Source organism: Lissotriton helveticus, chromosome 7, assembly GCF_964261635.1.
Source record: "Lissotriton helveticus chromosome 7, aLisHel1.1, whole genome shotgun sequence".
NCBI classification, from domain to species: Eukaryota; Metazoa; Chordata; class Amphibia; order Caudata; family Salamandridae; genus Lissotriton; species Lissotriton helveticus.
In genome coordinates this window covers 1,492,431,552-1,492,445,789 of record NC_136068.1, presented here as the reverse complement: position 1 = coordinate 1,492,445,789, position 14,238 = coordinate 1,492,431,552, and the positions used below count along the sequence as shown (strand labels likewise).

General features: G+C 46.3%; 1 protein-coding gene across 11 annotated transcripts in view; it reads right to left on the bottom strand.

The window, feature by feature from the left end:
- LOC144767498 (uncharacterized) overlaps nucleotides 1-13,935 on the bottom strand; it is a 1,510,898-nt gene extending 1,496,963 nt beyond the window's left edge. For all 11 annotated transcript variants that reach the window (XM_078650906.1, XM_078650905.1, XM_078650908.1 and 8 more), the window contains exon 1: nucleotides 13,718-13,935. The gene's annotated coding sequence lies outside the window, so the exon portion shown is untranslated. The remainder of the gene's footprint in view (nucleotides 1-13,717) is intronic.
- Between the last annotated feature and the right edge of the window lie 303 nt (nucleotides 13,936-14,238).

The window sequence follows — 14,238 nt, the reverse complement described above, 5'->3', positions numbered from 1 at the left end:
CTGACCTTCTAGAGCACGAGTACTGTTTCTTGGTAGTCTGTGGCATCGGCCGGGCCAGGGAGCTGCAAGACGGTGGACCAGAGCCTGCAGACTGCAGGCGAGTAGCTCCTCTACTCCAAGGGAGACTTTGTTGCTTGTTGAAGTGCTGGCAGGCTACTCAAGGATTTGGTAGCTCTCCACCTCGTATGATGAGTCACTGTGTCGTGAGTTTCGAGAGAGGGCTAAGGACAGCTGGGTTTCGCGCCAAAGTCCAACGTTTTGCTGCAGTTCTCACCAGGCAGTGACTCTTCTTCGACCATTTTCTGTTGATCCGTCGAATCTGAGGTCTTGTTCTGTTACAATAGCTAGGCATTTTTCATTCTATGGCAGGACTGGAGGCTAAGATTATGCTTAATCAAAGCTTCTCCACTACCAAAGAAGCCATATGAGTTACAGGCTAAAAATAGAAAATCTTAAACTTCGAGTCTGATGACCAATCGGCTGTGTTCAAGATGTCTTCAAGGCGATCCCCCAGCGCAAATGCCTTAGACGCCAATCCCCTCTTGTGGAGTGTGCTCCAAAAATAGAAATATCGATTCCTGCCTCTTGCAAGATGTTCCTCACCCTGCGCTCTATTGTGGGAGAGGAACTAAAGCGGTTTTCGCAAGGCAATAAGGAGCTGCCCTTCTCCAGCCAGACAAAGCTACTCCCTCATTGCCTCAAATGTTTTGAGGGATTGAACAACATACAACCTAGGCCTACTGACCTGTATCCCATACCTTCCACGACCAAGGATGACAAAAAGGTCAAGACATGAACGATACTGGATTCCATGGGATTGGCGTCCGTTTGCAGACACCAAGGCAACCAAAGTCTCCAAGCTGACTTGTATTTTTTATTTGGCCATTCTGCCCAAGGTTTGGATAAAGGGCTTTGAGCTGCTTCTGAAAGTCCTTGGATTCTCCACCTACTCCTGAAATCCTTCACTACATGAGTGGCAACTCTCCTTCCAGATCCATGTGGGGGGGTTCCCCTGACGATCCTGAAGAATATGTTGCCTCCAGGCTAGATAGATTGGAAAATCCCAAGAAAGTTCTAGCATCACTGGAAACAATACTTGAGACCTCCAAAGCAGCGAAACCAGTACCATTCTCATCAGAATCGCAAATATGGGAGACGCAAACCCTGTCTCCACACTCCAATCCTGCAGGAACGCATCAGTCACCGCCTTTTGCGGATACGGCCCCTAGCTGAAGAATTAGGTCAGATGACGATCGATGTGGGAGGAGAGCAGGTCCACTGAAAAAGGACCCCACATCTTCTGGATCTACTTGAACACAAGTGAAGCTGCCATGCATTGAAGGCGCCTGGAATGCCAGTCAGCTACGTCGCTGGATCTACCCGGGAGATATTCCGCTGTCACAGAGATTTCCTGATCTAGACACTATTGCCAGAACCCTTTTGCCAGATCTGCCAACTATTTGGACCATGGACCTCCCAAGCGGTTGTGTATCTCACCATGGAGATGTTGTCCATCTTCAACAGGAATGACCACTGCACTCTGTCTTTCGTCCAACAGCGAATCGCAAATGAGTCAGCTAAGAGCTCAAGGCAGTTTAGACTGCTTGTCCAAGGACCATTTTCCATCTGTGGAGAAACCACCACAGGTGGCCTGCCAACCTGTCAGACTGGCGTTGGATTTGATAACTATGGGTCTGATTAGGATGGTGGGCTGACTCAGGTCCGCCCGCCACCCTAACGGAGATGGGGATCGCCCAACATAATGTTGGGGTCCCACCGGCGATATTACAATGCGACCACATTGTCCAGGTTTTCCATTGTAGCAGGTGCTGCTGGCTGCAGCACCCGCCGCAAAGGAAAAAAAGGATGTGTAACACATCCCCATACAACGTGACAGGCATCATGCAGTGCCTGTCACTTGGTAAAGGGATCTGTTGGGGGGCACCCAAAGAAAAGGCCTCTGGTGAAGAAGGGCCAGCTTCGGGCCCCCAAGGTCCATCCCCACCAGCCTTTCCATGGTGGGTGAGCCAACATGGTAAGGCTGGCGGGGAGGGACCATCCTAATCCATACGGCAGTGCCTGGTAGGCACCACTACCATTGTACGGATTGGGAGGCCCTCTGCAGCACCGGCGGGCTCAAGGAGCCAGTCGGATGCGTGGCAGTTGCGCTTTCCGTCCGCCTACACACCACCCGTCATCAAGATCTGTCGGGCGGAAAAGCTGCTTAGGATGGCGGGGAGACCACCACCAACAGCCTGTCGGTAGTCTCCCTGCCATCCTAATCAGCTCCTATATCTGGACTGGAACCAAAGATGGCTCTCCCATTTCAGACTTGCATGTGCTCCAATCACAATCTAATTTCCCGAGTGAACTTGTTTGTCAGAGGAACCATCGTCGTGTAGGACACATTTTAGCACAGGGAGCAAGCCTTCAGCCTTTGTAACGCCTTGCAGCGAAGGGGTCCGGGAAAAATGGCTTGGATGGATGAAGCCAACACACCCACCAGCCTGGCCAACTGTCTGAAGGATGTCTGCGAGCGGACCACTATTTTGCACTGCCCGTGAACATTTTTTGCCATTTTCTGGGAGGGAAGGCTCAGGGTGGATTCCTGCGAATCGATCACAAAGCATAAGAAGGTTGTCGACTGGGGTGGAACCAGCAAAGATTTCCATTCTTTGATTACAAACCCCAATCTCTCCAACAAGTCCATCATCTGGAAGTGGCCCACCAGTGCCCGAGGACACTGATCCATTAGAAGGTCATCCAAGTATACAATCAGATGCACACCTCTTGCACTTAGAAACTCCACTCCTGATGTGAGAACCTTGGTAAAACACCAAGGAGCGGAGGTCAGACAAAAGGAAGAGTTTGGAATTACAGAAACCTGCGATAGGGCGGAAAAAACGGGAATCTGAGGTAGGCACCTATTACACAGAAGTGAGATACTAAGCCAGGTGATGTAGAACAAGATCACAGCTTTATTCATAAGATCACTTCTTGGTTACAGGTTACAAGATGTTAGGTAGATCCTTTAAAGTGCCCCACCAGGAGCAGCCACCTCGCTGCTCAGCCCATCCACACCAACTGATTCTCCCTTCCAATACAAACACACTCAACATTCTATATGACCTCATCATAGGCTGAGCAGCAAGGCAGAGAACTTCTGTAGGGAGAGTGCATTGAGTAATTGGTACATTACAACACATCTCCCCCCTTATAGTTATCAAAAACATTAAAAATGTGTGAAGGTGATAAAACACACATCTCAGCAAAGGAGGATGCATTAACAACAAAATAATTATACATCACCCCCCCTGCTATAATGATCATAAACAACAAGGAATGTAAGTTAAAGAAATACATTCTTAAAAACTTAAAAACAATGGATACTATCACCATAACTCAAACCCCAAACTGCGGGTACAATACCGTCACACGACACAGAGTACCCATTGCGCCTCAAACTAGGGCACAAAACTGCGGTAGAGTAGGGCTCTACAACCCTCAACTGCACATACTAATGACAGGGCAGGTCCAGGGGTGGGGGAATCATATCGCCCGACGCCCGAACCAATTAGAATTTTATGAAGGGCAAGAAGATTTATTGTCTATTTTGTCCGAGGGACAAGTAGACATTAAATCACAAAGAATAAATGAACTGTGGGCGCTCTCGGGCTCACAGGCAATTGAAATGCTGTCAGAAAGCCTTTGACTGGCTGGAAGCCCATGACTGGGCTCCATCTAGTCCATGATTGGCTGGGGGAGTCTTACGCTAGACGTAAGTGTTCTAGCGTGAGTTCCACACTGGTGCGGCCCACCTGCTCTTGGAACTGAGCTGCTGAACTTGAAAGTGCGGGCGCCGAGACACTAAACACTTTTGCGTCTGTTTGGGTCTCAGCGCTGCTAACCGGTTGGCCTTGTGGTCTCTCTTTCGCTGATTGCTGCAGGGCTCAATCGCACTGACCATTGGGATCCGTCCTGGGCAGTCCACTCATCTTTAGTACGCTGCGAGGCACTTCCTGGAATCAGGAGCGGAAAGTCGCCGTCTCTGACACAGTGAATGCTTCACCAGCAGGTGAGTCAATCTAATAATAGGTTTTGCAGAAACGTATGTTAACTGTTATGCTGCATAGAATGGACTGTGATCAGTGGGCGTGGGGGCAGGATCACATGTGTGGCATGTTAATTTACAGTAAGGTGGGAACTTCTCCACTGCTATCGGCTGATCAGTGAGGCGCCTATTGTAATGCAACCAGTGCAGCATTAATAATGAGTGAAAACACCATGAATGGAGTCTCAATATTTAGATACATTGACCTTTACTTTGTCAGTCTTCTTTCATGGACGAGGTCGCATTCGCGGGCACAGAGTTAAGGATTATACTTTAACACCTGGCAGTCTTACCGAAAAGGCATCCTTGCAAGATTAAGCGTGCGCTGAAAATAGAAACATTTTTTTAACTGCATCTTTTTCCTGGGGTTAAACAATAAAGCTAAATTTTAATAAAAGAAAGGCCACATAATGAAGCAGGCAGAAAGTATTTTCGCGTTCCAGGCAATGTTATGTGTGCAGGGTATTTCACAGAGCTCACTGAAACATGGGCCACTCTTGAAGTCTCAAACATCACAATGTCACATTTTTGCCTGGGGGTCTCCGTTCCTAATACCCTCCCGTACAGTCTTTCTTGCCTTTTCCTTACCTCCACCTTCCCTCCATTGCCTCTTGCTTAATCAGTGCCCCCACTTTATTTTCCAAACTTGCCACTGCAGCAGAGGAAAAGCCTCACGTCCCTGTCAATTTTACAGGCTTAATCTGGCAAGAAACCGGTTATTCTTCACATATTGGGCTCATTCCTGTTAGCCTGTACCTCTAAATGGTTGCATTTCCCGTCTCCTGTACCTACTGAAAACCACCCCACCGTGCAAACTGCTCTGGCAGTTTGTACTAAATAAACAGAGCCACTGTAATGAAGCAGCAGAGAAGATCTAAATTATGCGCAGGGTTGACTAAATTATGTGGCTACAAAAAATTAGAAGTATGTAGCAGAAGGCAGCACATTTTTGTATATCGTATTACTTCTTTTTTTTTTTTTCATCAGTATAGGTGAACCCTGTCAGTATAAATGTCTTATTACTTTCAGATTAACACCCAAATTCACGAATAGCAATAAAAGTGACCAGTCACTACTTGTGATGGGCTTTTCACTGTGTGGCAGGATGGGTTACCCTCTTTTTAGAAACTTTTGATCTGTTTGAGCTAGAATCAACATTTTTGTTAAAATATGCAGTTTAGGCAGCATGATTATGTGGCAAATTACGAGGAAAACGTCTCAGCTGTAGAATCTCATTATTAGAGTGACTCTGTTATAAATCACGCTCATACACGGGACCTGCAACCAGTGGGGGACCATCTGTCATTTGCAACGATGTAAAATGGCAAAAATTGCAGAACCGAGTTCAATATGAAGCAGAAATATCAGATTTACATTTGTAGGTCTCACAATCACGTTTTATTGACAACTGCGTGAAATTATACAATATTCCCACCTTAATTTCATGCAAATGCTGTTGTTGCACAGTTGCGTCAGCAGTAAAAATTAGCCCATACCAGAGCCAAGGAAAAGTGGCACTGCCACCTGTGTGAGTATTCGTCCTATGTAGACATAAAGGCTTGTTTTTCTTTCCCTACATGATTTGACAAGGAGTGTTTTTCCTGTGTGCCTGCCTTTGTGTCTTCTTTATGCATGTGCCCATTTCAAAATATCCAAGCATCATCCCTTAAACCCTCAGAATGCTCAGCTTCTGGAAAAAAAACTGATTGCACATGTTGCTGCAACGTTAAAACCTTATCTTTCACCAGGCTTACCAATACTAGTATGTCAGCATCCGACAACAGAATTATAGGATTTTCCAAGAAGATAACGGGCACATCTGGGTGGGCTGGGGACATTGGAAGGAGAGAGACAAGTGGCAGAGAACTCGGATTTTAAAGAAAGAAGTGACTATTTCACAAATCTAAGTGAGACAAACTTGCACATCTATTGTGGAGCTGCACCTATTCATGTTTGGGGAGCTTACTGTTCTGGTGCCATTACTATACCATTACTGTGAACAAGAGAACCCTGTTGCTACTGCCTGTGCTGCATATGCTCCTTATGTGGGAGAAGAAAGTGGAGATTTATCAGTGAGTGCACAGTAGTATAATCACGCCTCACCTGCCCAGGAATGTAAATGGAGAGATTGATTTAACTGCCCCTTGTGTATTTGTACTTGTGGATACTGCCTCAGTGAACCACAGCACCTCTGCCCCTAATTTTGGCTGTCTCATGAATAGTTCATAAGCTCAGCCAAAAAGTGTAGTTATTCCCATCCACATGTTTATAAGAGCATGTTCACATGTGAGTATTCTTGAAGCCGGACAGCTATGAGTTGGCCCTAGGAAGGAGAACACCCTTCTGTCCTACAGGTTCATATTCCCATACAGAGTGCAGACTAGTAATTCACTACATTAATTGAAGTATACTTGGCATAGACTGTCTTTAGGTACTCCTTCTCTACAATTGAAATTGTGTCACATGCATACTGGTTGATAATTGGGTGCAGTGCACACGGATACATCCACCCACATACTGTACAACCTGCCAGAACAACAGTTGCATTTAACCCCTTCCATGCTCATGACGAGCTCAGCTCGTCATGAGGCACAGTGGAGCTGTGCTAATGACGAGCTGACCTTGTCATGAACAATGGGATTATCAATCAATCAGCACAGGAGGGGAAAAGCAATAGCATCCAAGGTGTTAAGGATGCATGACCATGCACTGCATAATTGGATTGCGCTTGAAATAATGTTTCACAGTATGTTGCACTGATTACAGTGCAGGTTCTGGCCGTGCAGACCCACCTTAGTGGTTTATGAAATAGGTGGGGCAAGCAGATATCTTCCCAGGACAAGTAGATTTCTGTATAATTTTGTCCATTGGCCAAGTAGATTTTTGAAAAATTTCCACACCCCTGAGGTCTACCTCAAAGAAGAGAAATAAGACTACCCAAACTAAAATAGGGTCAATATAACACCAAACACTCTTGAAACACTCTTGAAACTTAATATGGGTATTTTTAAACCCAATGTGCGCAGCCAAAATGCACAGTCCAAACACCTCCCATGAGGCAACAACCACATACAGGGTATCACTAAAATCAGTAAAACAGAGAAGCTTTGTAATGAGGGGTCTTCTCATACATGCACCCCAAAACAGTGAGAGATTAACGTACTCTTAACAACAAGGGGTCATCCCAACAACCACAACTAGTGATAACTAAGGGCCAAAAACCAACCACACACGGGGTGACTTTATTACTCTAAAACACAGGGCAATACACACCTATAACCACAGAACAGTGGCAAGAGAGGGAAGCTTCAAAAGAAGGAGTCTTCTCATGTGCACACCCCAGACAGTGAGAGAGAGACACTCTCTCACAAGCGCACAAACTAAACACATGAGACAACAATTATGCATAGGGTAACATCACAACCCCTAGGGGAAAACAACATCTTACTGTGTATACAAACAGGGACATTACACACTCTCCCCCCTCATTCCATGCAGATTCAATATGCAGATAAATAGAACCACAGAATGACCAATTTGACATAACTGCAACATGCCACCAAAATAGTATTGTAAAAACACCCAGCTGTATATATCATCAACAGTACAACACGCAATATAGTTGATATGCATAACAGAGCAGTTTAAAACATCTGTAATACAACAAATTAAAACAATAAAAGTAGTCACCGTCGTTCAATCGTTGGGGTAACTTCTTATTTAACATGATCACCTTCCCTTATGTGAGTGATTCCTCACACGAAATCTCCAAGCCATGAAGTCTTAATAATGGCACAGTATCTGCTAGCAAAGTCTACTGTTGTGGGTCAGCAGCAACAAAGACACAAAAACCCCACCATAGGTTGAAATAGACAACTGCTGCACTTACATGACGCATACAATTCACAAGGAGATGAACTTAATTAACAAAAGCAGAACAAGGGATCCCTGGACGTCCATATAACTGCATCCTCCAATGCTAAGATGAGGAAACGTCATGATCATCACCAAAGACAAGGGAATCCTTCCCAAAGAGCTAAAATAGCCGCAAGTGCGTTGTTTAGCATCACTTCTAAAGAAGATAGACCTTGAATCCAATGTGACGTCTCCTTCAACTCGCATAGGTCATCTCGCGCTAAGAATGCACAGATGATGACGCGCTAGGAAATGAGCAGAAAAGCGTCTTTCAAACACGGTAAGACTCGCGCACCTTAATGCAACCGTGTATTTTCAACTGCACAACACATCGGAAATGCGCAGTAAAAAAAAAATTTACTTACAGTCAGTGACACATGTATCGCCAGCAGTGAAGTTCTCTTTGAAGTTGCCAATCGTCTGGCATCAGAAAGTTGTGAAGAAGATGGATGCCTTCCATCTTGAAGTTGTGGTACACCAGCCACTCGTTGAAGTCCCTGAGATTGATCATCGGACACTGACAACCATTCCTTTTCTCCTCCAAGAAAAGATTGTTTAAGAAACCATATAGATGTATGAATGACAGAGCAATTGCCCCTTTCTTTAGGCGTTCTGAAATCTTCTGATCGATTGAGGTGGCCTAAGAAAAAACCAAAGGCCGCGGCCTGGCCCGTTGGACAGGGGTACCAAAAACTCCAAATGGAAGCCTTGAACAGTCCGAAGGACTGAGGAATCTGCCATCACCTCCTACCAATTGCCCCGAAACAGCGCCAGGCGCCCTTCCACTTTTAGTTGGGAAGAAAGACGGGTCCTTACTTTGGAAAGCTCTTTGGGAGTGGCCTTGACCGCCTACTCTGCCTCCACGGGGGTGGTGAAAACGACGGAAGTGATAAAACTCCCCAAACCATGCAAGTCTTGGCACTGTGGTTGATGGGAACCTTGGCCTTTTTGAAAAGTATTTGTGTGGAAGCAGCCTGACGAGCGCTCCCTATGATGACCGGCCCCTTCAAAAACCTTGAATGAAAAGATTTTAATTGATTCTTGTGCCTTGTCCAGGGAATTAAACATTTGGATGCATTTTCCTAACTCTTTAATAAAGGAGTCCCCAAACAACCCCCCTTGCACAGTTGACTTGGAGTAGATTGGATTGGAGGGAGGTGAACAAGATTGCTGTGAGGTGGATTGGACTGGAGTGAGGTGGATTGGATGGGAGTGGGGTGGATTGGATGGGAGTTGGGGTGGATTAGATGGGAGTTGGTGGATTAGATGGGCGGATTGTTTTGGATTGGAGTGGGGCAGATTGTTTTGGATTAGAGTGGGTCAGATTGTTTTAGATTGGAATAGGGCTGATTGGTGGGTAGATTGTTTGGTATTGGAGTGGGGCAGATTGTTTTGTTTTGGAGTGGGGCGGATTGTTTTAGATTGGAGTGGACAGATTATTTTGGATTGAGTGAGGTAGATTGTTTTGGACTGGTGTGGGGCATATTGGACTGGGGTATATTGTCCTGGAATCGAGTGGGCTGGATTGTGGTGGACTGGAGTGAGGTGAATTGGGGTGGGGTGGGGTAATTTGGGATGGGGTGAGGTAGATTGGACTGGAGTGGGGTAATTTAAACTGGGAAGGACTGGACTTGGGTGGATTGGATTGGAGTGGGGTGAAATGGAATGGAGTGGGTGGAGAGGGGTGAGGTGGATTGCAATGGGGAGGATTGAAGTGTTGTAGATTGGAGTGGAGCAGATTGCTTTGTATTGGCGTGGGGCAGATTATTTTGGATTGGAGTAGGCAAGATTGGAGTTGGGGCGATTGTTTTGGATTAGAGTGGGGCAGACTGGAGTAGGCAGATTGGAGTGGGCAGAATGTTTTGGATTGGAATGGGGTGGATTAGAGTGGACAAGACTGTTTTGAATTGGATTGGGCGGACTGAAGAGGGGAGATTGGAGTGGGGCAGATTGTTTAGGATTGGACCAGGCAGATTGTTTTGGATTGGAGTGGGGCAGATTGGAGTGAGGCGGATTAGAGTGTGTAGATGGGATTTGGGCAGATTGTTTTGGATTGGAGTGGGGCAGATTGTTTTTGTTTGGAGTGAGGAACATTGTTTTGGATTGGAGTGGTGTAGATCGTTTTGGATTGGGGCAGCTTGATTTTGATTGTAGTGGAACACATTGTTTTAGATTGGAGTGGGTCAGACTGGAGTGGGGCAAATTGTTTTGAATTGGAGTGGGGAAGACTGTTTTGGAGTGGGACAGACTGTTTTGGATTGGAGTGGGGCAGATTGGTTTAGATTGGAGTGGGGCAGATTGTTTTGTATTTAAGTGGGGCAGATTGTTTTAGATTGGAATGGGGATGATCCTTTGGAAGAGGGGCAGATTGTTTTGGATTAGAGTGGGAGAGATTGTTTTGGTTTGGAGTGAGGCAGACTGGAGTGGGGTGGGTTGGGAGGATTGGAGTGTGGTGGATTTGGATGGGAGTTGGGGTGGATTAGATGGGAGTTGGTGGATTAGATGGGCGGATTGTTTTGGATTGGAGTGGGGCAGATTGTTTTGGATTAGAGTGGGTCAGATTGTTTTGGATTGGAATAGGGCTGATTGGTGGGTAGATTGTTTTGTATTGGAGTGGGGCAGATTGTTTTGTTTTGGAGTGGGGCGGATTGTTTTAGATTGGGGTGGACAGATTATTTTGGATTGAGTGAGGTAGATTGTTTTGGACTGGTGTGGGGCATATTGGACTGGGGTATATTGTTCTGGAACCGAGTGGGCTGGATTGTGGTGGACTGGAGTGAGGTGAATTGGGGTGGGGTGGGGTAATTTGGGATGGGGTGAGGTAGATTGGACTGGAGTGGGGTAATTTAAACTGGGAAGGACTGGACTTGGGTGGATTGGATTGGAGTGGGGTGCAATGGAATGGAGTGGGTGGAGAGGGGTGAGGTGGATTGCAATGGGGAGGATTGAAGTGTTGTAGATTGGAGTGGAGCAGATTGCTTTGTATTGGCGTGGGGCAGATTATTTTGGATTGGAGTAGGCAAGATTGGAGTGGGGGCGATTGTTTTGGATTAGAGTGGGGCAGACTGGAGTAGGCAGATTGGAGTGGGCAGAATGTTTTGGATTGGAATGGGGTGGATTAGAGTGGACAAGACTGTTTTGAATTGGATTGGGCGGACTGAAGAGGGGAGATTGGAGTGGGGCAGATTGTTTAGGATTGGACCAGGCAGATTGTTTTGGATTGGAGTGGGGCAGATTGGAGTGAGGCGGATTAGAGTGTGTAGATGGGATTTGGGCAGATTGTTTTGGATTGGAGTGGGGCAGATTGTTTTTGTTTGGAGTGAGGAACATTGTTTTGGATTGGAGTGGTGTAGATCGTTTTGGATTGGGGCAGCTTGATTTTGATTGTAGTGGAACACATTGTTTTAGATTGGAGTGGGTCAGACTGGAGTGGGACAAATTGTTTTGAATTGGAGTGGGGAAGATTGTTTTGGAGTGGGGCAGACTGTTTTGGATTGGAGTGGGGCAGACTGGTTTAGATTGGAGTGGGGCAGATTGTTTTGTATTTAAGTGGGGCAGATTGTTTTAGATTGGAATGGGGATGATCCTTTGGGAGAGGGGCAGATTGTTTTGGATTAGAGTGGGAAAGATTGTTTTGGTTTGGAGTGAGGCAGACTGGAGTGGGGTGGGTTGGGAGGATTGGAGTGTGGTGGATTTGGATGGGAGTTGGGGTGGATTAGATGGGAGTTGGTGGATTAGATGGGCGGATTGTTTTGGATTGGAGTGGGTCAGATTGTTTTGGATTAGAGTGGGTCAGATTGTTTTGGATTGGAATAGGGCTGATTGGTGGGTAGATTGTTTTGTATTGGAGTGGGGCAGACTGTTTTGTTTTGAAGTGGGCGGATTGTTTTAGATTGGAGTGGACAGATTATTTTGGATTGAGTGAGGTAGATTGTTTTGGACTGGTGTGGGGCATATTGGACTGGGGTATATTGTTCTGGAATCGAGTGGGCTGGATTGTGGTGGACTGGAGTGAGGTGAATTGGGGTGGGGTGGGGTAATTTGGGATGGGGTGGGGTAGATTGGACTGGAGTGGGGTAATTTAAACTGGGAAGGACTGGACTTGGGTGGATTGGATTGGAGTGGGGTGAAATGGAATGGAGTGGGTGGAGAGGGGTGAGGTGGATTGCAATGGGGAGGATTGAAGTGTTGTAGATTGGAGTGGAGCAGATTGCTTTGTATTGGCGTGGGGCAGATTATTTTGGATTGGAGTAGGCAAGATTGGAGTGGGGCGATTGTTTTGGATTAGAGTGGGGCAGACTGGAGTAGGCAGATTGGAGTGGGCAGAATGTTTTGGATTGGAATGGGGTGGATTAGAGTGGACAAGACTGTTTTGAATTGGATTGGGCGGAGGGGAGATTGGAGTGGGGCAGATTGTTTAGGATTGGACCAGGCAGATTGTTTTGGATTGGAGTGGGGCAGATTGGAGTGAGGCGGATTAGTGTGTGTAGATGGGATTTGGGCAGATTGTTTTGGATTGGAGTGGGGCAGATTGTTTTTGTTTGGAGTGAGGAACATTGTTTTGGATTGGAGTGGTGTAGATCGTTTTGGATTGGGGCAGCTTGATTTTGATTGTAGTGGAACACATTGTTTTAGATTGGAGTGGGTCAGACTGGAGTGGGGCAAATTGTTTTGAATTGGAGTGGGGAAGATTGTTTTGGAGTGGGGCAGACTGTTTTGGATTGGAGTGGGGCAGACTGGTTTAGATTGGAGTGGGGCAGATTGTTTTGTATTTAAGTGGGGCAGATTGTTTTAGATTGGAATGGGGATGATCCTTTGGGAGAGGGCAGATTGTTTTGGATTAGAGTGGGAGAGATTGTTTTGGTTTGGAGTGAGGCAGACTGGAGTGGGGTGGGTTGGGAGGATTGGAGTGTGGTGGATTGGGTGAATGGTTTGGATTGGTCTGGGGTGGATTGGATTGAGTGGGGTGGGGTGGATTGGTGTGGAGCTGGGTGAGGTGGGGTGGAGTGGAGTGGAGTGGGGAGGATTTGAGCAGGTGGATTGGGGTGTACTGCACGATTATGTGTTAAAGTATCATTTCAGAAATTACACACAAAAAAGAAACAATGTCACTTTGGAATAGAATAATCCTTATCTTTTAGAAACAGCGCCCACAAGCAAAAACAAAAGAAAACCTGAGTGCAAAGTGAGAAAAGAAGACTTTGCAAAAAAGTTGAATCATTAATCAATAAGTACTTGGTCCCTGCTCCACATAGAGGAACAGAAATTATGTTAGGTTTGCAGTTACGAATTACGAGGCTGTAAAGGAGCTTACCATGCAAACCAACAAATGGGTAAGCAACGGGCAGGCTCCAAGGCCTTTCTGGATACAAGAGTGTCTTGCAAGTGAGAGGCATGCAGGCTCAACCCTAATAAAAAAGGCTGGGTGGCAACGTTAACCCTAAAATCGCTGACATAAAATAACCTAAGATTTTTTACAGTCTGATGAGAAATATAAGATTTTTGCGACTAAAGGTAAGGACATGAACACTGGAGTCGTTTTAAAGTCAGACTTCAATTACTGCTGGTTTTAAGATCCGTCAGGACTCGCCTCACTTAGTCCTGGACTACAAGGTACGGCACTATAAAAGTGTTGTTATTTTTAACGGTAACCATTCAAGTTATATTCTTGCTCTCTTCTCCAAAACCCACCTGATTTTCTAAACAAGCCCTGGATTAAAACCCAAGGCAAAACGGTGAATCGGCTCGTGAGGAATCTGGTCAGAACATTCTATCCTTTCAGCCGGCGAGTTGCACATTATGTCAACAGACTTTACGGCCTGGGATTCCCAGTATTTCTCTCTGGCTTTCATCAGATCAAATGAGTTGATTTTCACACGCACACGCCGGGCGCTGAGTCTGCCGGAAAGTCCAGCTTCCTCACCAACGGTGCCACTGAGCGCCCATCCGCGCTCCTCGCGCCAGCCAGTGTGACGCAGGTCGGGCTGTGATGTCACCGCGTGTCAGGGCCCAAGTGCGACGCCCCTAAGAGCTGGAGGTGAAGACCCGCGGTTTCACACGGTGCCCGGCTACGGAGTCAGCGCGACGAGGGCTTTTACGTAATAACTCCCAGACGGAGATTATATATGAAAACTCACTCAACTGGAAAATCAAGGAAGGTTGTTGCAACGAGGGACCGCAAACCTCACTCACGATGACTACTTCACGAGGCA